Source organism: Protopterus annectens, chromosome 1.part0 (genome assembly GCF_019279795.1).
Source record: "Protopterus annectens isolate FY-2018-M chromosome 1.part0, PAN1.0, whole genome shotgun sequence".
NCBI classification, from domain to species: Eukaryota; Metazoa; Chordata; order Ceratodontiformes; family Protopteridae; genus Protopterus; species Protopterus annectens.
The window spans coordinates 882,725,686-882,749,245 of NC_056725.1; the positions used below are offsets into that span (position 1 = coordinate 882,725,686).

Genomic DNA, 23,560 nt, shown 5'->3' on the forward strand with positions numbered 1-23,560 from the left:
CTTATCTAACCTGTTTTTCCTTGTCAGGTCTATGAGGGGAACAGCTATGGCACTGTAATCGGGGACAAACTTTATGTAGTACCCTGCTGTCCCTAACAATGCCATCACCTGCTCTTTTGGTAACAGGTACAGGCCATGCCTGAATGGCTTCCACTTTGGCAGGTTCTGGCCTGATCTTACCACTCTCCACTCTATGTCCCAGGTAGGAGACCTCTGCCATACTCACCTGACATTTGCTGGGCTTAATGGTCAACTCTGCCCTCTGCAGTCTGCCCAGCCCCTCCCTGACATGCTAAAGGTGCTCTTGCCAGAAATGGCTGTAGATGGCAATATCATCTAGGTAAGGAAGGGCAAAATCTCCTGCTCCTGCTAGGATATGAGCTACTAGCCTCTGGAAAGTCACTGGGGCATTTTTTATCCCAAAGGCCATCCTTGTGAACTCATACAAGCCAAAAGGAGTCACAAAGGCTGACCACTCACTAGCACTAGGAGTCAAGGGCACCTGCCAATAACCATTGATAAGATCAATGGTGGTAAGATACTTAGCCCCACCCAGCTGCTCTAGGGCTTCATCTGTCCTAGGCATGGGGTATACATCTGACTCTGTGTAACTATTTAATTTCCTGTAGTCCACACAGAACCTGGTGCTACCATTCTTCTTTGGTACCAGCACCAGTGGGGAGGCCCAGGGACTGCTGGACTCCTGAATTACCTCTAGTTCCAACATTTCCTGTATCTCCTCCCTCAGAGTCTGTTTGACTCTCTCAGGCACCCTATAAGGGGCCTGCTTAATAGGCCTTTGGGGTCCTGTATCCACATGGTGCTGCACCAAGTGGGTGCATCCTGGTTTCACAGTGAACATGTCCCCAAACTCCTGTAACACTGCTTGGATTTCTCAAACCTGGGTAGGGGATAGCTGCTGGGACATTGCTACCCCTTCCACTGAGATGCCAGTCTGAGCCTCACTGAGGAGATCAGTCGCCAGATCTCCCTCAGACTCCTCCTGCAATCCACTGCAAAGACTCAGCACAAGGACCTTCCTATCATGGTAAGATTTTTTTCATGTTAACATGGTACAATTTGTGCACCTGCCTCCTGCCTATCAGTTCTACCATGTAGTTAATATCACTGACCTTCCTTACTACCTTGTAGGGTCCCTTCCAAGCTGGCTGCAGCTTGTTGTGTCTGACAGGAATGAGAACCCATTACGTGTTGCCCTACAGCATACTCTCTAGCTCGAGCATTCCTGTCATACCATACATTTTTATGCTGTTGAACTTCTGGCAGGTTCCCCTGGGCCAAACCCATGAGTTCCCCGAGCTTTGTCCTGAGGTTTAGGACATATGCCACAACAGATTCTTTGTGAGATTCACACTTACCCTCCCACTCATCTCAAATTAAATATAGAGGTCCCATCATACTATGCCCATACAACAAATCAAAGGGTTTAAACTGGTCTGCAAATGCTGGTAGTATTGTCTTGAGTGTAGAGTTTAATCTCTCAACAAGACCATTAGTCTGGGGATGGTTGGGGGTGGTCTTTAGGGGCTTCACCCCACAGTACTTCCACAGACAAGCCAGAAGTTCTGACATGAAATTGGCACCTCTGTTAGTCAGTATTGCTTTTGGGAAACCTACCCAGCTGAAAATCTCTAACAAAGCATTTTCCACCTTTCCTGTCTCAATGGAGGACAAAGCCACCACTTCAGGCTATCTAGTAGCATAATCTACTACCACTAGAATATACTTTGTCCCTGTAGAACTTGGGGTACTCAGAGACCCCACAATATCCATAGCTACCCTCTGAAATGGCTCCTCAATCACAGGCAAAGGCATCAATGGAGCTTTCACCTTGTCTCCTGCCTTGCCTACCTTTTGGCACTGCTCACAGGTCCTGCAGTACCGTTACATCTCTGGAAATCCCAGGCCAATAAAAGTTCTGCATAATATGTCTCTTTGTATGTTTTATGCCCATATGACCTGCAAATGGAATATCATGGGCTATGGCTAGAAGTACCAGATGGTAGGCTATGGGCAATGCCAACTGCTGTATTCTCCCACCCTCTAGCCCTCTCTCAGGGGTCCACTATCTGTACAGTAACCCTTTGTTCCAGTATACAGATTCCCCTTTCCCTTGAGAATCAGGTGCCTCACTAGCTACCTCTCTCAGGCCTTGTAATGTAGGGTCTGAGAGCTGAGCCTGTCTCAACTGTTTCTTTGTAACCCTTCTCAGCTCCCCTTCTATGGGAAGTCTGGCATCCCCTGACAATGTTGCCTCACTGTCAGCCTAGGTCAACCTAGGTACTTCTACTCACCTCTGCCCTTGCAGTCAGTCTGTCCAAGGGAACATCTGTACCCACAAGCAGCTGTGGCTCACCTTCAGTCTCACTGCTATAGGGTAGCTCCCTCCCTGAAGTAACCACCTCACGAGTCCTGACTGCAAGTGTGCAGTCTGTCTGGGTCTCCCCCAGGCTACCAGACCCACATGCTTGTCTCCAAGCCTGACTGTATGTAACTACATGAACACATGGTACTGCATTATCAAAATCATTCCCTGTCAGGACATCTGCAGGGCTATCCTCAAACACACCTACTTGCTTGTTTCCTTTTCCACCCTCCCAGTCATGGTGAACCCTAGCCAAAGGTATTTTGAATGGGGTCCCTCCTAAAGCTCTAACTGGAGTAGACTGCCCAAGCAAGTAGTGCTCCTCTGTAAGCATTGCAGGCTTCACAATGGTTAGGTCAGAGGCTGTGTCTCTATTAGCAATGGTCTCTTTTCCATTCACTAACATAAGATAGAACCTCTTGTGGTAGTTTAGTACCCTTGTTGTCTCGAGACAACTTACTGTTGGCATTTTGTCATTCCCACTTATTGTCTCTCCCACCTTTTCTTCCCCACCTTGCCTCCGTGGACATCTGTATGCTACATCCCCACTAGTTGCATTTAAAACATTTAACCCTAGGTCCTGGACATGTACCTGGACTAGTGGTTTCCCCAGCTACTGACAGACTCTGTTGAGGCAGTCTGGGCTGCCCACCATGGGTTTCATTAGACCCATGAGCAACACTGAGTGTCCCCTTCCTGTGCAGTGATGTCCTATTTGCTAGGTAAAGGTCTCCCTTCTTCCCCACCTCATCTACAGTAGTGCATTGTCTGTCAGATAACCAGATTCTCATGTCCTCAGGCAAAGTGCTAAGGGGTTATTCCCTCACCAAAAGGTCTGCCAGCCCTTCAGAAATGGTGACCTGACATCCACTCACTCACCTATAAAAATAAGTGCTTAGTTCAGCAACATATTCACACACACTTTCATCTGCCTTGCATCTATGCTCACAAAACTTTTTTCTATAAGCTTCAGGTGTTAACTTAAAAAATTCTAACAAACAATTCTTTACAACATTATAATTTAACCAGTCATTATCAAACAGTCTGGAAAGAACAGTTGCAGCTTTACCATGGAGTAAGGGGGTCAGAAACCGTACCCAGAGCGCTTGGTCAACATCATACTGTTTACATACCCTCTCAAACAAATGAAAGAAACTATCAAAATTATCCTCCTCTGTAAATTGCAGAAGAAATTTACTGACCTATGTTGCTTCTGGGCTTCAGTTACTCTCTTCCCCATTACCTCCATGACTGTGGTAAAGAGTCAGTATCTCCTTATCATGTTGCCTCTGCCTCTCCTTCTCCTGAACATCCAGGCATCTCAGTTTCTCATTTTCCTCATTGTCTAGTTGCCTCAGTCTCTCTGCTGCTTCTATTTCCAAATGCTTGGCCTCCAACTCAAGTCTCTTTCACTCCAGACGGATTTTAAGTCCTCTGTGGAAAGGTTGAGCTGCCCATTTTCTGGGAGTTGTACATCTCCATGGTCAGTCTGATTGTCTTCCCGATTGCTATTCTCTGATGCAGCTGTGACTAAAGCTGCAATCATGTCTGCCTTAGTCATGTTAGCATGCACCAGTCCTTTAGCCTGGCACATCTCAGCCAACTGGTTTCTTGTCAGCTTGCCATACTCCTCTGCTGACATGCTTGTCTGCTCTCCCTGACTAACTAAGCTAACAAAAAAATAATAATAAAATAAAACAACTGTGATATGAACTCTGAATGTTCACTGCATGGCTGATTAAGAGTACAAGCACCTTCTGTGACCTCTGTGCACAAGCTACAGGAATTCAATTTCCTCACTTCTACAAGCCAATTAATATGCGATGTGGCTAACTCACCATTACCAAATAATATGTGATGTGGCTATCCCACCATTGCAACCAATTAATATGTGACACCCCTGCAATGGCCCAGTAATCAAGGAGCCTCAGTCCTCACCACTAACACCAATGAGGGGTGTGCACATTGGGAGGATGACAAGTACATACACAGTGAAATACAATTTCCCTTAAAAGCACACAGAGATCGCAGTCAGTCTGGGGCTGGTTTCTCCCTCTCTCTCCAGATCCCCAATAAGACTCCCCACTGGCACAGCTATAAGGTTAAGATCTCAGCCGAGAGGTCAAGCCAAAACCTCTAGTACCCTCTCTGCCAAACCAGTGCTTTGTGTCCCTGCCCAAGGAGCTGACACACACAAACTTTAAATTTGATTTATATACAAATGCACAGACACTCTTGGGGACGGCTGGCACAAGTTTACTAGCTATGTCCCCTTCTGCCCAGACTGTAAGGTGGTAATCACTGCTACCAACCACCCTGTATCAGCTACTTTAAGTTCTTTCCCAAAGGGTGACCAATTCTACTGTGTAGTGTTACTATTATCCAAATGGTAAGTGTGACCAACAGCAAGGCTATTTAGGAGTGGCCTATACAGTGTCACCAAATACATATGCAAGTACCCTCAGAGCTTAAATATCTCCAAACAAACCAGCCACAATTAAAATATTTAAATATATTTACAAATAAATAATACAAGAACAAGACAATACTCAATAACTCAACACAGTGACAACAGAATTCAGAATCAGAGTAAATACTTTAAAATAACATTGCAGGATAATCTCAAATAAATACAGAAAACATCTAAACTAATCATTACTATAAGAGAGAAAACTGTAACCTAGTACTTTCTATTAGCAAGACAAGTGCTGATGAAAAGATGTTGTCTGATCCAAAGACAAATACAAAATGCACAGACTTTCTCTGAGAGATGGTTCTTAAATTAATAATATACATTACTGCTGGGTTAGCTGGCGGTTGTGGTGCTGCAGTAGCGTTGTCGCCTCACAGTAAGTCATTGTTCTGTTCAATTCTCAGCTAGAGTGTCTTCTGTGTGGAGATATGCGTGAATGGGTGTACCTTCGTTGAAGGTTGTGCATCAGGGCCGGCAACTCGGCATGTAAAAATCTACTGCCAATCATTAGCAGACCAGAGTTCCGCTGTGGTGACCCCTACCCGGGAAAAGCCGAAAGACACAACAACTGCTGGGTTAGCTGGATGACATCACTAGTTGATACCTCTGCCTTCAGTTCCCAGGCTAACAGAAACTTAAAATTTAACACCTCTGTGTCAAAAATACTTATCTTGTAGAAGTCTGCCTGGAACTAGAAGTCGTGAAACAGTTACACACGTTTATCTTTGAAACCTGTAATTATTACTTTTTTGTGATATTTTGCTGTAATTATTTCTGTTTCCAGACAATAGAAAGAATTTCTAGCTGCAGATATTCTGTCTCCTAGCTGAGATAAACACCATCGTAAACAATTTGCTTATTTTCTTAGTGTTTGCAAGTTAACTCTGTTCTTTTCCAGTAGGTACACTGTGGTTACATTCTTGAAGCTCAGCACATAATATACAGTTTAACATAACATATAGTTTTCTTACATTTGTAAGACAAGCATACAAACCATATTGCTATTCACAAATAACATAATTATTTACAAAACTCCAGCTACCTGGGCTGGCAGCCTTCACAGATGCCTTGCAAGAGTAAGGTTTTTCATGGGCTTTCCTTTATTGGTGTAAAGTTTTGCATAGAGAGCCATTAGCCTAAATATCTGAACTTATATTACTACAGCAGGGGGCAAGGTTGACCATTTTCTTTTCTACTGTTTATACTCGCCATTGGGACTCTGGCATGCTATATGAGACAAAATGTCCCCAAATGGGGTGTGAGAATAAACTCAGTAGATGGCATGCACTCATCTTAGTTTTACAGATGATGGCATAATGTGGCTTAGTATCCCCCTTAACACCATTCCAGAAGTTATGGACTAATTGACATACTTTGAGAATATCTCTGGACTAAGGGTAAACTCACAGATGTCAGTGGTATTTCTAGTGAATGATGTAACATGGGGACAGTGGTATTTTTAGTGAATGATATAACACGGTGACAGCTAAGACAATAGGCTGCATCTACATTCCCTTCTACACTTTTGATCAAGTATATGGAAATCACCTGTTCTGTGGCTTTACTTTAGTAGCAGAGACCTATATGGCACCATTCGTCACAACAATGAGTACCTCATTGAGGAAATGGTCTGAACTCAGGCTGACTTTCTTGGCCAAAGTGAAAGCTGTTAAAATGCTCTGTCTTCCACAATGCATGGTTTTCATAAGATACATCTATCAAATACTCTACTCACTCTGACAGATGAAACTTCAAAGGATGGTCATCTCCTTTTTACAGGAAGGCTACCATCCCACGATATCAAGGAAGAAGCGTTATGTATTTACTAGTAAAGGAGGACAGGGTTTACAAGATTCTGTCAAATGTATCAAAGTAGTGCAAATTGCTACCTTCTGGAAAGTAAGAGCACTTCATAGGCCAGTTTAGGTATTTCCTGAACTGGAAGTGATACATTATACAGGTGTGCCAGCATACCTTCTTCACTAAAACAAGGTTTGTGACATGGGTAGGTTAGTGGGTAGAATATGGAGGGAGCTGAAGGCTGCAGAGACACTCACAGGAGTCATGGATGTGGAAGAAAATATGGTCTTTTCCTGCCCCTTTCTCTGTCTCTCAGGCAGTACACTGACACTCTTCTTTAGACCAAGGTTTGTCTATTAGAGAGATTTCTTCTCAGGCTCCCAGACTAGTTTCCTCACATTCTAGTAGTGTATTCATAATGCATTTAACTCTAACTTCAAACTCTTGTAATATTCACAGCTGAGGCCACTGGCTTGCCTCTCAACTGCCCAGATTTTTGCAGAACGTCCAGATTTTTGCCTCAAATTTTTGGTCTGCTCCTCATAAAATTTGTGTCTTTTTGGCAAATTGCTGACAATTGAAGTCACTAAATTATAACACACATTTTAGTTTCAGACTTTACATAATTTAGAAAATGTGTGCTAACACAAAACCTGTTATTCTAACAACTTTCTGCGTTTATAAGAGCAATATTTAAAATCTGTCCCTATTTCTGAGCCTTTGCCCTCCCATTATTTTAAGAATTGTCTAGATTTCTTGTATTAAGAGGTTGAGAGGTATGGTCACTGGCCAATAGCAAGTCTTGAATAGCTGCAACGGATGCTGTAGGGGGAGTTCATCAATGGGTGAAGGAGTTTTATAAGGAACAGAAATTCCCTAAGGGTGGAATAACGTATAACACCCAAGGCCCAGGAACCAAACCTTGGTCTCATCTCTAATCTGGTTAATTCACTGATTTCAGTCATCTGCTGTCAGGCATAGTTCTTATCACAAAGTCATCACTGACAGAAAGATGGCTCACTGGTAGGACCTCTGCCTCACAGCTCTAGGGTATGTCTTTCAGTCTTGGCTTCTGTTCATAGTATGGAATTTGTATACTCTCTCTCTTTGTCTGCATGGGCTTTCTTCAGGTAGTCTGATTTGCTCTTACCTTCCAGAAAACTGCTGATTGACTAGTATTATATGGATACAATACATAGAATTTATGTTGAGTCATCAAAGGTAATTTCTGCAAACGAAAAAAAAAACACTCAGCAAAACCACCTTCGACAAATAACTCCACACTTTTTTTTTTGCAGGGATCCCCCCACACCCCTTGGATTTATATATACCATTTCCAAGGTGACACAACAGTGGAGAAAAAAGCAAACTCCACTGTTATCAAAAGTAATTTCAGCACACAGCACTCGCTGTTTTTCCATTTGCAAAATTACATTCGATGACATGATGTGCTCCTTGCTACATATAAAAATCTGATATTGTGATATAGTACTGGAAGCTACTGGGAAGAGCAGAAGAATTTTCAAGATAAAGCCAATGTATACAATGCAGCTTTATTAAAGCTTTCAGAATATCTAACTAGTGATGTTGCTGCACATGAAATGGGAGATACAAGCTGCAAAGATGTTTTGAATTTTGGGTTAAGTAATGTATGATTGAATGAACCAGGGAAAGCTGGTTGTAGTCAAGAATAAAACAGAACATAGACAATTTGAGCTGTCTGATGGTGGTGAATTGAAATGAACTAGCATAAGACACTTCTGATTAACACGTCATATGCTATATTGTAAACAAAAGGCTGAATAGAAATGCTGTTGCATTTAAGAATGGGAATGAAATACAATGCAGCCATTGAATGTTTAGAGTACCCATTAACATATCACTTGGATATATTAGCCAAATAAAGAAGCAGAGGAGGACAGATCTGATCAGTTCTACAACCAAATACATGTAGAAACTTATGCTACATGTAAACAAGATATGCTACCAGTAATCAATATTGATAATAAGAGGAAGGTTCAATTGTGGGAGACTACAGTCTTAGTAATATGAAGTGGGAGAGCATCTGAAAATTTTGTAATGCAATTGTTGAATTTCAAACACCTTCTTTTCAGCAGCATAAATGGTGACTGTACACATAGACCTCACCCAATGGATTGTACAGAAATAAAAGCAGAAGTAAACAATGGAAAAGCCCGATAACATCAACAGAAAAAAGACTGGACCTGATGGCTGTGGTGAAGATCACTAGCTACTAGCATGTACAATCAAACTAAAGCTAAAAAGCAACAAGGTACTTTTATAACCTTGAAAATATACTACCAGAGTTCAAAGACCCTACTGCATTAGATACAAATGTCAAACTACTAGAAGAGTTATGAAAGTTGTTTTTGAAGAAAGTGAAAAGTTCCTGCAAAAAGTCAAAAAGAAGAAGCTCTTAAAATGTTTCAGTGATAGGACCTTGAATGTTGCTCAGAAGTATGAAAAAGCTAAAGCCAGAGGAGAATAAGAGGCAGATGTAGAACTACATTTCCAACATGCTGCAAGATGAAACATAGAGAAGTCATCGTCAGTGGTTCGATTCGTATCACACTTACTTTTAGTGCAGAAGGCTGTGGGCATACCTCTCAACCTGGAATCATAAAAAATCTAGACAAAGACCCATGAAAAATAGGTACAAATGGCCAAAAATCTGTATGCTGATTAACATAAAATTTGTGTACATAATTATGTAACTCCACCCACTCTGATGGAATTGTGGGATACCAACTTTTAAATGGAAACTGAAGAACAGACAAAATATGAAACACAAAATAAACAGAATAATAATAGTGTTTTATTTATATTAGTATTTGAACTTGTATCAGATTTTGAACTTGTGAAAAACTAAAATACAATTGCCTTTTATAAATATAAAATGAACTGCTTCTAGACTAATATTAAATAATAGCTTGTTAACCAGTCAGATTGCTTAACATTCAGGCCTGTTTCATATACACACACACACACACACACACACACACACACACACACACACACACACACACACACACACACACACACACACTCACACACACTCACACACACACACACACGCAAACACACACACACACACACACACATGCACACATGCACACACACATACACACACACATGCACACACATACACACGCACACACACACACACACACACATGCACACACATGCACACACACACGCACACACACACACACACACACACACACACACACACACTCATAGTATACTGACATAAGCATCAGCAGGGTGTGAGATAATGTTTATGTTTCTAAACCCACACACATCTGATTTCAGTTATCAGTTTGTGTAATGTATGCATTCAGACACTAAAATGGCAGGTTTTTAATCACATATACAGCACCTTGTAACTTTTTGTATTTAAATAGCAAACATATGAAATGTTACACTTAAATATTTGATTTTCCTAACTATAGGGCTATAACAAAAACAGGCCTTTGTTTTAAATAAGTATTCAAAAACTGTTTATTCTGAACGGGGGGGTGGGTTCTGGTTGAACATTTTCATCCGCAGTATAAAAGTTGTTTTTAGTCTTTAGGTTCATAGGTGTGTACTAGGCTAATGGCCCTGGAGCCTTTACAAGCCTAGCCCATATGATTACCCTGGCATCATGCCACCTGACCTTAGTTCCCAGTGCCTTTGTCGAGTAGAGCCACTGGAGTGATCCCCAGGGTGAATTTTCTATTTCCCATCCACTCATCAAGATTTCTCTTGAAGAGGGCCATTGAGGTGCTCTGTTTAACATGAAAGGAAAGTCTATTCCATAGCATGGGCAGTCTCTGGGTTATGAATCTTTCCCTCCAGCAGGTTCTGTTGAGTGTGGTAATGAGGTTGAGGTCCCTGGAGCATGTGGTGCGGAGGGATTGGGATTTCTTTAGATGTAGCATTTCTAACAGAGCTGGATCAGACATGGATTTGTAAGTCAATTAGAGATCACCTCTAAGTAGGCGATATGAGACAGAATAATTGGAGTTTTTTTGAGTCTGTCCATATAGAACAAGTGTTTAAGGCCTAGGATCCTCTTTGTGAGGAACTTTTGTGGGATCTCCAGTTGTTGCAGGTGTCTAATGAGGTACATGCCAACTGGGGCATTGTACTCGATGATTGGCCCAATGAGGGAAGAGTAGAGGGAGACAATGACCTCTTTCTTCCTGGATGCAAAACCCTTAGTAATAAGATGTGCCACATAGAAGGTCTTTCTAACCACAGTGGCAATGTGGTGGTCAAAAGAGAGGTTGTTGTCAACCTGTGTTCCCAGATCTCTTATAACTCCTTCTGTGTTCAGTGGACTACCATCGATGTGGATTCATGGGAACCAGGTTTTTCCCAAAGTGGATGATGACACATTTTTTATAAATGAGCTTAAGGCCATGGTTCTGACACCAGTCAATGGTCTCAGTGAGGCCTTTCTGTAGGATGTCAGCATAACTTGGAGAATTAATAATGGCTCCCAACTTGCAATCGTCTGGGAACTTTGTCAGCCAGAGTCCCTTCATGTTGGCCTGGACTTCAGAGAAGTAGATACCAAATGTTGGCCTGGACTTCAGAGAAGTAGATATCAAACAGGAGAGGACCCAGGCCTGAACCCCCTGGGACACCACTTGTGACAGGTCAGCAGTCGGACTTGGAGTCAGCTACTTTCACAATGTGGGTTCTATCTGTGAGCCAGTTTGCAACACACCTAGTGATATAGGGGTTGATGCCTAGCTTCAGTGGCGGCTGGTGACTTCAAATCAAAGGGGGGCTGCAGGAGACAGCTGAATGGGTGGGGCCAACAGGAAGTGGGGTGGCCAACTAGAAAGGGCTCGAGCTATGTTCAAAACCACAAAAACTGGCACTTTAATTAAATCCCTGCCCTGAGTGCCAAACTGTCATTATGAGAGTCTAATCAAGACAAAATGAAGTGTAGAAGAAAAAAAAATATTTCAATACATTGACTGCATGATAGTTTACTTAATATCTAGATGGAAGCAAAAAGGTGGTGAGGCATGAAAAAATTAAATTTTTAAGTAGTGGAAAATGCCTGATATAATGCAATATTTTGACTTAGGAGAAATAAGTGAAACACTTGCTACATTGAAAATTGGAGGCCAGCACATAGTGCCGTGTTTTCGAAACTACCAGGACTGTGATCTGAATCACATATCAGCTTTGGATGTGTGCATGTATGCAAGACAGGTATACTGATTTGCATGAACAGGAAGGACAGACCTTTCCTCCATCAGCAACTGCATGAAAGAAAAAATATTTATTATGTGATAAAAAACTGTACAAGCAAAACTACTGTAGCCTTTTTTGAAGAAACATTAGGGTGTCAGTAATTTTCCAAAATGTAATAGTATTTCACTGGGATTAGCATATATATGTATGCGCCATCTGTTAAAATATTAACATTAATCCTGTGCCACAAATGCCAGCCACAGTGTTGTAATGTCACAACAACTTTCATGATTGTATATACCATTAATAAAATTAGAACTTGAACGTTGTGCCTTTAGGTAAGCATATCAAATGGTGTAGTTGGACAGTTAGGAAACTGAGAAGGGAAAAACACAGATCATCTGAACAGGGAGGATTAGAATGGGGTCTTAAATACTCTGAACAGTTACAAGAAGACAGCAAGCTTAACAACAAGTATGTAAATCAGGTGGCACACAATGTACTCCTTGCTGATGTATCTAGTACTATTATTACAATACTTACACATATGTTTTATAACAGGTTGAGCAGGTATTAGAGAGCAAATTAAAGGTTAATTATAACCTAAATGTAAAAGAGAAAGAAAAAGGAATGATTTGGGTGAACTAGGCAAGGAAGCTAATATAGTTATTAAGCCAGCTGACAAGAAGGAATATTATAAATAGTAAAATCTTTTAAATTGCAAACAAATTGCTGGGAGCAGAAAATCATACCATCCACAGTTTAAATGCAGCACTGAAAAAAAATTATATAGTTCCTTGAATAGTTAATGAATAACTGGAGTACTTCAAATATGTAATCTGGATTCAAAACAAATGAACATCCTAAGGTCCCTAGCTTTTATTGTCTGCTCTAAGACAGCAACACCACCTAACCCCCACCCCTCCTAACTAGGCAGTGGCACACAAAAGCAGTGACTTGTTCTTAGCTTGGCGGATAGGAATAGCTTAAAGAATGAGTTCTAGGAAAAACACAAAGGAAAGGGAAAAAGGAATAAAAGTGCAGATAAATGGGGAAAAGTAAAACAACAATCAGAGGTTTGACAAAGTTTATCCTGTTGAAATATTTCGTAATTGGGCTGCTTTACATAGGAAAAAAAAGAAAAAACAAGAAACAGGTATACATTTGTATAGGAAGGTTGCAGCTTTTTGTTGAGTGCTGTACAGAATATTAACACAGTCTGTTTTATAAGCATGCCAGCACTTTTATTATTTTTATACATGCTCATAATTTGAGCCACAAAATACATGTATACACATATTGTAATCCCCATACAGTCTGTGTACTCAGATTTTATAAGTAAAGAGAAAACATTTGCACATGAATACTTTTGTCTTGTACATTCAACCAGATATAATTCTTGCAAAATGGTAGAGTTTCAGTTTCCATGATTTTACAGTGCTCAACAGATCATCAGAATTCAATGTTGATAGTATTTCTTACAACCAGAACCAGAAGTCATTGATAGAAATGAAAGAGCAAAGAGGTGACTCCTTATTTAATAGTATCCTTACTTTATAGTGTTTATTCATTTATCTGCATAAACAAGCAAGTAAACCAAACACAGAGTTCTGTGATACTACTTATACAGCAGACATTATAGACTCTGCAAAAAGCTTTCAATGAGCTAACTACACAATAAGTTTGCCTGCTCAAATGAGTGTTTTTTTAACTTAAAAGCAATTTGTAGTAGATCCAGATAATTAAAATAATATCAGTAGTAGCTCTGAAGTGTTATATCTCTTATCAGCTTTGATTATACAAATTCTTAAATTCATGGATAAATCAAGCTAAAGAACATAAGCAAAACAATCATTACGACTGGAGTAGTTGGCCACCTACCTCAATTTAAAGTAAAATGAGTGACTGGCTGTCTCTGTCTGATCACAAATGGATTTTGAAGTACTGGTGGTCTGGAGGAAATAAAATTAGCTAGCTAGCTCTGTTCAGATGAACAAACTCTCACGCGAAAAAAGGAAAAAAAGCAAACACAAGTTGCGTTTCAGCAATGGTAGCACCATAGCACATAAGCACTGTGCTAGCTAGACTGCTGATTTGTTTCTCGCTCTTTTTTGGGAAGAGAGCGAGAACCAATCAGTAGCCATCCAGCCGCCCACGTCACATACGTGACTGCGGACATGGCAGTCCGATCCCCTTCCACCTCGCTGTGCGGTTAAACCGCATAGACTTCTGGGCATCACACTGATGCCTTTTTCCTTAATCTAGACTGTTTTTACAACAGTCCAGATTCAGATTTACACTCAAAGTAAGGAGAAAAAAAAACGGAACTCGCTGACCATGTGCAGTTCGACTTCTAGGACTTGGTGAATGTCGAGTCATTCGGACTCTCTTACAGCACTGTAAATACTTAAATAATTTTAATTAGAAATATTTTTTTTTTATTTTTAAACATGATCTTTTCTTTCTTTCTTCCACAGCTGGTGGGGCTGCAGTCCTCCAGTCCGATGGCACGTACCGCCACTGCCGAAATAGCCTTGCTGTTTGGTCACACTTACCATTTGGATAATAGTGACACTGCACAGTAGAATTGGTCATCCTTTGGGAAGGGCCTAAAGTAGCTGATAAAGGGTGGTTGGTGGCAGGGATTACTACCCTATCATTTGGGCAGAAGTGGGATAGCTAGTAAACCTGTGCCAGCCTTCCTCAGGAGTGTCTGTGTGTTTGTATATAAATCAAATCTCAAAATGTGTGTGTGTGTGTGTGTGTGTGTGTGTGTGTGTGTGTGTGTGTGTGTGTGAGCTACTTGGGAAGGGACATGAAGCACTGGTTGGAGAAAGTCGGTGCTAGAGGTTTTGGCCTGACCACTCAGCTGAGATCTTAACCCTATAGCTGTACCAGTGGGGAGTCTTATTGTGGATCCGGAGAGAGAGGGAGAAACCAGCCCCAGATTGACTGTGATCTCTGTGTGCTCTTAAGGGAAATTGTACTTTACTGTGTGTGTACTTGTCATCCCCCCAATGTGCACATCCCTCACTGGTGTTAGTGGTGAGGACTGAGGATCCTTGATTACTGGGCCAGTGCAGGGCCATCACAGCATCTCATAAAAAAGCTCCATTTTTAAGGAGTGAAACACCTTCTTGAGATCAAGGAATGGGGCAGTCAGAGGATACAGCCAGTACTGAGAATACCACAGTTGCATTAAATTCAACCACAGATGGACTAGGTATACACATGCCTGTCTCCCCTTAACAAAATCTACCTGCTTATGTTGAATAACCAATGGTGCTATTTTCTCTCAACACCCAGCCAGCACTATCAAATAGTTTAGTCTCTAATTGCATAAGAAAACAGGACAGAAGTCTTGTGACCCAGGATCTATCTTATTAAATTTTGTCCTCTGTCTTGATAGTGCAACTACTGAATAAACGTCTCATATTAAATTATTATTGATGGTAGCAGATGATAATCTCAAATTTGACATGCATATACAAAATTGCATAGGAAAAATTTGATCTGCATATACAAAATTGCATAAGAAAAACTAAGGATGCTTTATAGAGCCGAAAACGTTCTAATTGACACAACTAAAGCTACACTCGCCACTACTTATCTCCTCTCTTTTTATGGTGCTCCCATCCTTATTAATCTACATTTCTCACAAAAATGAAAATCAGAACAATGCTATAACAAAGTTGCTAAATTTGCAGGAAACACCCCTTTTAGAACCCAACAATGTGTAGCACTAAGAAGCCTTTACGGGTTAGAACTACCCTATCAGCTAGCATACACACAGCTTCTTACCATCTATAAAATTAAGAATTCATCTGCTTGATCAGCAGAAAATAACATTTTACACAACTATGTTCCTAATCTGTCATTACAATTCAATTACCAAAAACTCCTGTCTGTCCACTAACCTATCAAATCTAATGATCATTGTCTGTACTCCTACTATGTTGCTAAGGCCTGGAACATTTTATCTCTGTCGATCAGGTCAATACCTGCAGTCCCATCCTTCAAACCATTCTGAAGGACTTCCTAGCCAAATGCTGGCTCTGTTCTTGATCAACACCAGGATAAACTATATCCCTACATGTGGACAAATACCTATTCATACCTTACATCTCCTTATTCTCCTTTCATCACTCATTCCTTACATCTATCAATTTCTCTCTCCTGGCTTTCCCTCTAAATATATCATAAGCCTAATTTTCTCTCATTTTTGCATTGCAATTCCTGTTTGTATTATACTAACTTTCCTTTAATTTCTCTATAAACAGGCTAGCATTACTATAACTGCTAAGTCATTGTCATATAACTTGTATCCACTCTTAACCAATGTTTTCATATTATGTCTAATTTGGCATTAACTACTTAAACTGTATTTTTTGTATTGTTTTTATTTATTTATTATTTATTTTATTTTCAATTTTTTTACCGGGTTAGTCCGACTGGTCACAAGGTGACCGTTTTCAGCAGAGGCCCAGGGAGAAAAGTTCCAATTACATAGTAAAAAAATTATAATAAAAAAAATATATATATATATATATATATATATATATATATATATATATATATATATATATATATATATATGAACATAGCTATTTTGTACAAAGAGCATAAAACATATAAAAGGAGTAAAAATATAAAACTAATTATCGTTAAAATGTCTTGTAATGCTTTGGAGCTTTTCTCCCTGTGCTTCTGCTGAAAATGGGCACTTACCCATGACTTACTCAGTAATCAAATGTCAATAAATACATAAATAGACCTTCCCAGTAATCAAATGCCAATAAATAAATAAATCAATCAATAAATATTAAGTGCAAATGTTGTATTACATTTTGGAAACTCCTTGGGGGTTTTAGATATTTAGAAATGATTTTGCGATATCCTATCTAGCCTTCGATCCAGTTGTTGTTTTTGTTTTGGCTTTTCCTGGTTAGGGGTCACTACAGCAGAACTCCGGTCCGCTAATGATTGGCAGTGGACTTTTACGGTGCCTAGGTGCCAGCTCGACGCCCAACCTTCAACGAAGGCATGCCCATTCATGCATGTCTTTCAAACGCTACTTGACTGTGGGGAAGACATGCAGACTCCACACAGAAGGTGCTCCAGCCGAAAATCGAATGGGAGAACCTCTTGCTGTGAGGCGACAACGCTACCGCTGCACCAGCGTGGCTTTAGCCTTCGATCCAGTGGTGTACTGAAATCTCTCATGTGCAACATATGCTTGCAACTCCCCATATCTAGCAAACTTTGTAAGAACTTGCTCAAAAATGAGGTGTATCTTCCTTAGTACCATAACAACCTATCATGATTATGACTCCAGTTGTCTGCACCTTGGGTAGGATCCACATACTGTCTAAAACTCGCAAATTAACCCCATGACTACTTCAGTCTCCCATCCCTCATAACCTACACTTTACTTCAACACTTTTTCCTTTCCTTCTCTCAAATCCCAGGTAACATATTCTTGCTTGCTTCTATTATACAACTCCTTACTAATATCTAGCAATTTCTTACCTACTGCATCTAACTACCTATCCTCAATCCTACTAGAGAAGGAAGAAAAAAAATTATACTTTTGACATTATTACCTTTGATCAAAATGTTTTGATCAGTCTGTTTACCTCTGTAATCTTCATGCAATTTATGTGTGTATATTAATCTTTGTTTGTTTACCTCTGTAATCTTCATGTAATCTATGTTTGTATATTAACCTTTGTGTAATCTGTATGAGGAGCTTTTCTCCCCAGGACTCCATTGAAAATGGATTCTTCAGACCCAATGGACTATCCTGGTTATACAACTGCAAATAAATAAATAAATAAACAAATAAATAAATAAATGTACTGGAATTGACAGACAGTTGGGGGTCTGACTTCCTGCAGCTGCAGACGCTTTGCCCCTTTCCACTTTTTTGTGAAAAAACATATACCCTTTATTTTTCTGTTAAGTTTCCTAAAGAAAATCAAATCTACCTGTAAAGATTTCAACAAGTTCATACATGCCTTTTGCTTAAGTGGCATTTAAAGACCTCACATTTCAAGAAATCCCCTTAACCCCTCATGTCTATTTGCATATGCTCAGGAACCTATTGTATTACAATTGCGGTCTCTAATAAATCCAACATTACTGTCATCCATAATTGTATGCAGAATTCCTCCTAGAAATCAAACAAAGTTGTCAACCATGTAGCAATCACAAATAAAACACAAACTGAAACAATCTCTTTCAACATGGATGGAATGGGAACAGTCTGCCTTAGCTTACAACTACTGAATAAACCCTGGCAGTAAACCATCCAGTGGTGTTACTGATATATGTGTTCCTTTAAATCTTATCCTCTGCCATTACAACAAATAGTGAAACAGATTATATAATCCAGTAATGGAAGTATGTCTGCAATAAAACAAACTAAATTCCCCCTCCTTAGATCACTGCAAACTGGCAACAGTTCTGAGTGTGATTAACACTAGACAATTAAACTTAAAACATTTCAAGAGGGTGAATGTATCCCTTGCCATCAAAAGAAATAGAAGAATAGTGATTAACACACAAAAATCAAACTTAAAATGTGAACGAGAGGGAGAATAGGCCTTAACAACTCATCCACTCCAGACATTAGTGTATATACACTACACCTGTATTCCAAAAAAATAATAGAGATGTGTACAAAAGAAAAAGTCTTACAGTACCTTTAAAGTGAGTGAAACCACACTGACCGCTTAATTGTCAGACTGACCTGGGATTTATCAAGAAAATCAAATTCTGCAGGGGTTGAGTCAAATCCTTTGCATACCATCAAATAATCATCAGTGACATCTAAATCTGTTACCCATAGGCCCTGGTGTAATGTTAAGGGATTGGTGGTCACAGCTGTTGTCCCCTGCCCCTCAGAGGGATAATTCTCCTGAAGATGTTGGGCACTGCTTTTTGCCAGGTGGTGACTTCCTTGGTGAAGTGGGGACAGAATGAGATAACTGCTAAGTCTCCCTATTTTGCTCTACTTCCATGGCAACATTTCATTTTGTCAGAGGATCCTTTTACATGTACTGCAAAGCATTGATAATGAATGCATCTACATCTTCTGGCATATCAAACATTTCTAATTGGCCTGCATGTGTTATACATAGAACAGTAGGACACTGAAGCTGGCATGAAGCTTCCATGTCTCTTAGCTTCTTTATATTTGGTACCATTGCATTCCTCTTTCAGAAAAGGGCATTAATATAGTCTGGAGAAATATGAACCTGTGTTCCTGCAATGCCTAAGTTAGCACCCAGCTTCATGCATTTCTCAACACCAGCATCTCACTATATAGTCCAAAAAATGGACAATGAATTACTTGGGCAGGTTGGCAGGTTGGCCAGCTCATTCTTGGCATTTATTCTGTGCATTCTTTCCACCAAATGCCCTTAAGCTCATTCACTGTAAAAGAAACAGGGTCACTCTCCTCTTTCCCCTCTGATATGCCAATGAAGTGAATGAAGTCTAGATTATTGTGCCTACTTCTGTTCCCAGGGTCATCTGCCTTGAGTCCCATTCTGTGTGTTTTAACTGCGGATCTGCCTTCTGCTGAGAGTGCAACGCTATCATTTCCTTTTGTGCTTTGATCTCCTGCTAGTGCTTTTCAATTGCTTCCAAAAGGGACTTGAGTTACATTTCCTAATTGGCACTGGCTGCCTTCAAATCAGCTGTGTTGTTCAACATGGCTTGCACCATTGCTGTTAAGAGGTCCAATGCGTTATGCAAGCATCCTGATCCCCTTGAAGTATTGCAATGGTACATATGCCATTGTAAGTTACATCATAAGGCCCTTGGGGACTGAGTTTTCAAATTCTTACAGGGACAAATATTTAAAAGGTTTTCACTTTGGTTTTGCGATTGGAATAGTCCTAATCCAATTGTTCACCAGTACACATGAGAAGACTGGCTTTCAGTATTAGAGGTAGGCCACAAATGGACTTCATTGCCCCACAATGAGGTCCCTAAGTAAAACATTATAATGCAGCTTGTTCCCATGCTTCCTTCCCAACCATTTCTGTTTGTTTTTGGAAACAGAAAAAAACATGTAATCTGAACGAAAGCCTCACTGAGGGTTTTTTGTGTGTTGAAGTAAAAATCTCCTCAGGAGTTTATGTGACTGACCTGTATCACTGTTTAGTTTTGGTGCTAAATGGGAATAGTGACAGATGACTGATTATGCTAACATCACATTACAATCTGAAAATATGATAATCCAGTTCAAAACACTTATATCTGTGTTACGGTAGTTTTGTAGGGTCAGAGATCTAAATTTCTCCTACAAGCACATTATACATATTGTAGATAATTTGAAGGGAATGAAAGTAGCATTATTTGTTATGACTTTGTACTTTATATTAATGGACCTGCCTGTTCACCATGCTTGTGAACAGCTCAAGGAATGGACAGATTTGTTGATAAAAGGATTGAAATCCCGGAGAAGCACAGAGCCGCGACAGTCCAGATGTAAGTGTTAACTGACTGGTGTAGTACGAGCAAAGGCAACAAGTAGCTTAAGTGACCAGGTATATACAAACCTTGAAGTGTACTAGTTGGGTTAGTTGTAAAAGATTGTAAGAGATGTCATTGCCAAAATAAAATAAATAATGGAGCAGGTGTTGCAGCCATCTGACTAGTAGCCACATACAATTCCACTCCAGAGGAAATTTTAATAGAATAAAAGTGGATATGAAGCAATGTCAAAGTATGTCCTCTCTTACAAGCATGACATTAGAGCTAGACAAAATGACATATATTTCTGGTTTGTATTTTTATTCGGTTGCAAGCCAAAGTTTGTTAGATGTTTGAGATATTAAACTCTGTGCTTAATTACCTAACTGCTTCTCTGCTGCCTAACTAAAATGGAGGTTAAAAACAAAACATAAATATGGCACAGACGACCCAACTGCTGTCTCTGTGGATATACAGTTACTGTCATAAATTTAAATAGTATTTTTTATAGCTAGTCTACAGTAATGAGACCCATTTGATTCATTTTTAGTGTTTAATAGTATGAAGTGTGTAATACAAGAATATCAGACCATCATTAAACAAGAAGACAACAATATCTCTCAACTTTCCCTGGTTTTGCAGAATGCCCCTTTTTGCCTTATGCTTTTACCTTGTCCCTAATAATTATTTCTATTTTTTTAATTTTCTGGTAAATCACTAATGATTACAGAAAATAAATAATGTCAGACATTAGAGTATCTGTAATTGTTCAGAAAAATGTGCTGATGCAAACAATGTTGTTTTATTAAAGTTTTAAGCAAACTAGACTAATATTTTTTAAAAAAAAAGACTGCCCCTGATTTTTGTCTAACTATTTTTGGTTTTGTTAAGAATTCTTGATCAAATAAGTTGTAAGGTATGTTTAATAGACTTCTTTTGAAGAGCCGCCTGTCTGCTTTGTTCAGCTGAAGCTGCTCTGTGCATTTAAGAGCCCTTGCTGCCAGGTGCCTTAACACTCCACATACTGCCATGTATCTCCTGTTACCACACTCTCCCAGAGCAAGGTAGCAGGATATTACATTAACGTCTCTTCACCTTTCTCATGTAGCTAATTCACATGATTATTTTTTTTGTAGATTTATCTTTGGATGGGTCTCCTAGCAGCAGAATCCACTTGTTTTTCTCACCACTTATCCTCTGCTCTATTTCCGTCAAAGCTGCTCACCTGCCATTTTCTGTACCTGATTCTTCTCTCTTGCACAATACTACTCCCTACCCCTACAGAAACATTCCCTGTACCCACACTTGTACAGCCTGGTTCCCCTTTCACCTTTACTGCTTAAATACCCATCTCCCCAACTGTCTCCCCCATCTCTCCAGCCGTCTTCCCTATCCAGTAATTAGCCAGGGTGGAGTCCTGTTTACATACTGCTGTACTCCATAGTAATATCCATCCAGTTCTTATAAGTCTGTACATCCTATAGTACTTGCAAGCCCTGTCACCCACCCTTTTCACTCCACTGTCCCTGTATAAATCCACACAGATGATATTTGTATCTTTTCTCTTCCGGTTCATTCTAAACATGTGATTTCCGTCATTCCAGCCCTTATTTAAACAGAGATCCAGGTCTCCATAAGTATTCAGGTGATAATCTCCAGGTTCCCTATTTTACTTAGCTAAACCCACACCACCTTAAATTTCCTAGTAGTGCAAGAACTTTTAATCCTTATGTGGCCTGATTATCTTTACACAAGTCTCGATGCATTCTATTTTCCTCAGACTCCAGAAGATCCTGTACCTTTCCTCCATCTACCTGTTCAGCAAACACACACACACACAGTCAGTGCATATGACTATCCATTCACTTGATATCTCCTGAAATGCTACCATGTCTTTACAACCATCAGCATAAAACAAGCTTTATTATCTCTGTACTTAACATGCATCTTGAGTTTTTTTTTTTGTCGTACACTTCAGATGTCCCTTCTTCTGTCTACTTGAAAGTGAAATTTTTGCAGCACCTTACCACAGCAAACACATTAAAAAGAACCTTACTGGTATCTTCCAGTTTAGCAAAGTTTAATCATTGTCATGCTAATTCAAAAATACAGAAGACTAAACAAATTTAGGCTGAAGGCAAACACTTTTCCAATAGTTAGATGCCAGAGGAAAAGCCAAGTGAGCCAAGAGTCAATGCAACTGTATTTTTACTGTCAAAATGAAACATTCTGGCTCTTATCAGAAATTATAATAGACAGCATAAAAGATGCAGGTTGCCCTCCAGTGAAACACTGTTAAAAGTGGCACTATGTACTTTCCTAGGCAAATAAACAAAACTTGTTTTTTCTACTGTTAATCTTAAAATGAAAAGTTACTCATTGTTTCCTCACTCAAGAAACCTGCTGAAAGCTGGTACCAGTCCTCAATCTGACTTTGTCTGCAGCTGTTCTGCCACAATTATTTCTACTTGAACTCTTAACCTTTCCAAATCTTTAACTGCCAAAACGTATCCTTTGAAAGTGTTGTGCTTAACAAATAAGCACACAGTGAACAATCGTTTGAACTTTCTTGATATGCTGGATTTTACTTATCTTTGTACACTCTTAGGGGAAGCAGACACATATCCAATAATCAGCATACTACAACATCACAGACACTACCTGTAATATGGAAACAGGCAGGTGTACAGAGAAAGCAATCTAAAGTGCATCTCACCTTGATTCTATTTCTAGGAAAGGTATCCTGTTTCCTGCTGAAACCAGAGACAGAACTGCTTCCAGGCCCTGATGTTTTACAATTCTGTTCAGCTAAACCTGAAATACATTTAGTGTTGAATTATGACTTAAACCAGGATGTGACCAGTTTAGTAACAGCCTATATCCAGGAAGTGCTTCTTGACACCTGGTTTAAAAGGGCCGTGTCACAGATAACATAACAGCTTTCTAACAAAATCTGCCATGCATCATGGTGCATTAAAAGGTTGAAATGCAGAATGACATGTTTATTTTTATTGATAAAGTTGTTAGCATTAATATTGTCAAATCTTAAACAGTTTCAGTGTGGCTTCTATGTAGTAACCTGCTTCTAGTCTCCTGCATGCCCACACAAATCTGCTCTGCTGTTACATAAATTGGCAGTGTGCTTTCTTGTTTCAGTACTCTCAGAATAGTAATCTTTACTCTGTGCTGGATTTTACAAA

General features: G+C 39.8%; 1 protein-coding gene across 1 annotated transcript in view; it reads right to left on the reverse strand.

Annotated features, from left to right (window-relative positions):
• The window catches only part of LOC122795602 (sialin-like), a 925,743-nt gene extending 902,570 nt beyond the window's left edge, over nucleotides 1-23,173 (reverse strand). The window contains exon 1 of the mRNA XM_044063877.1: nucleotides 23,077-23,173. The gene's annotated coding sequence lies outside the window, so the exon portion shown is untranslated. The remainder of the gene's footprint in view (nucleotides 1-23,076) is intronic.
• Nucleotides 23,174-23,560: the final 387 nt, after the last annotated feature.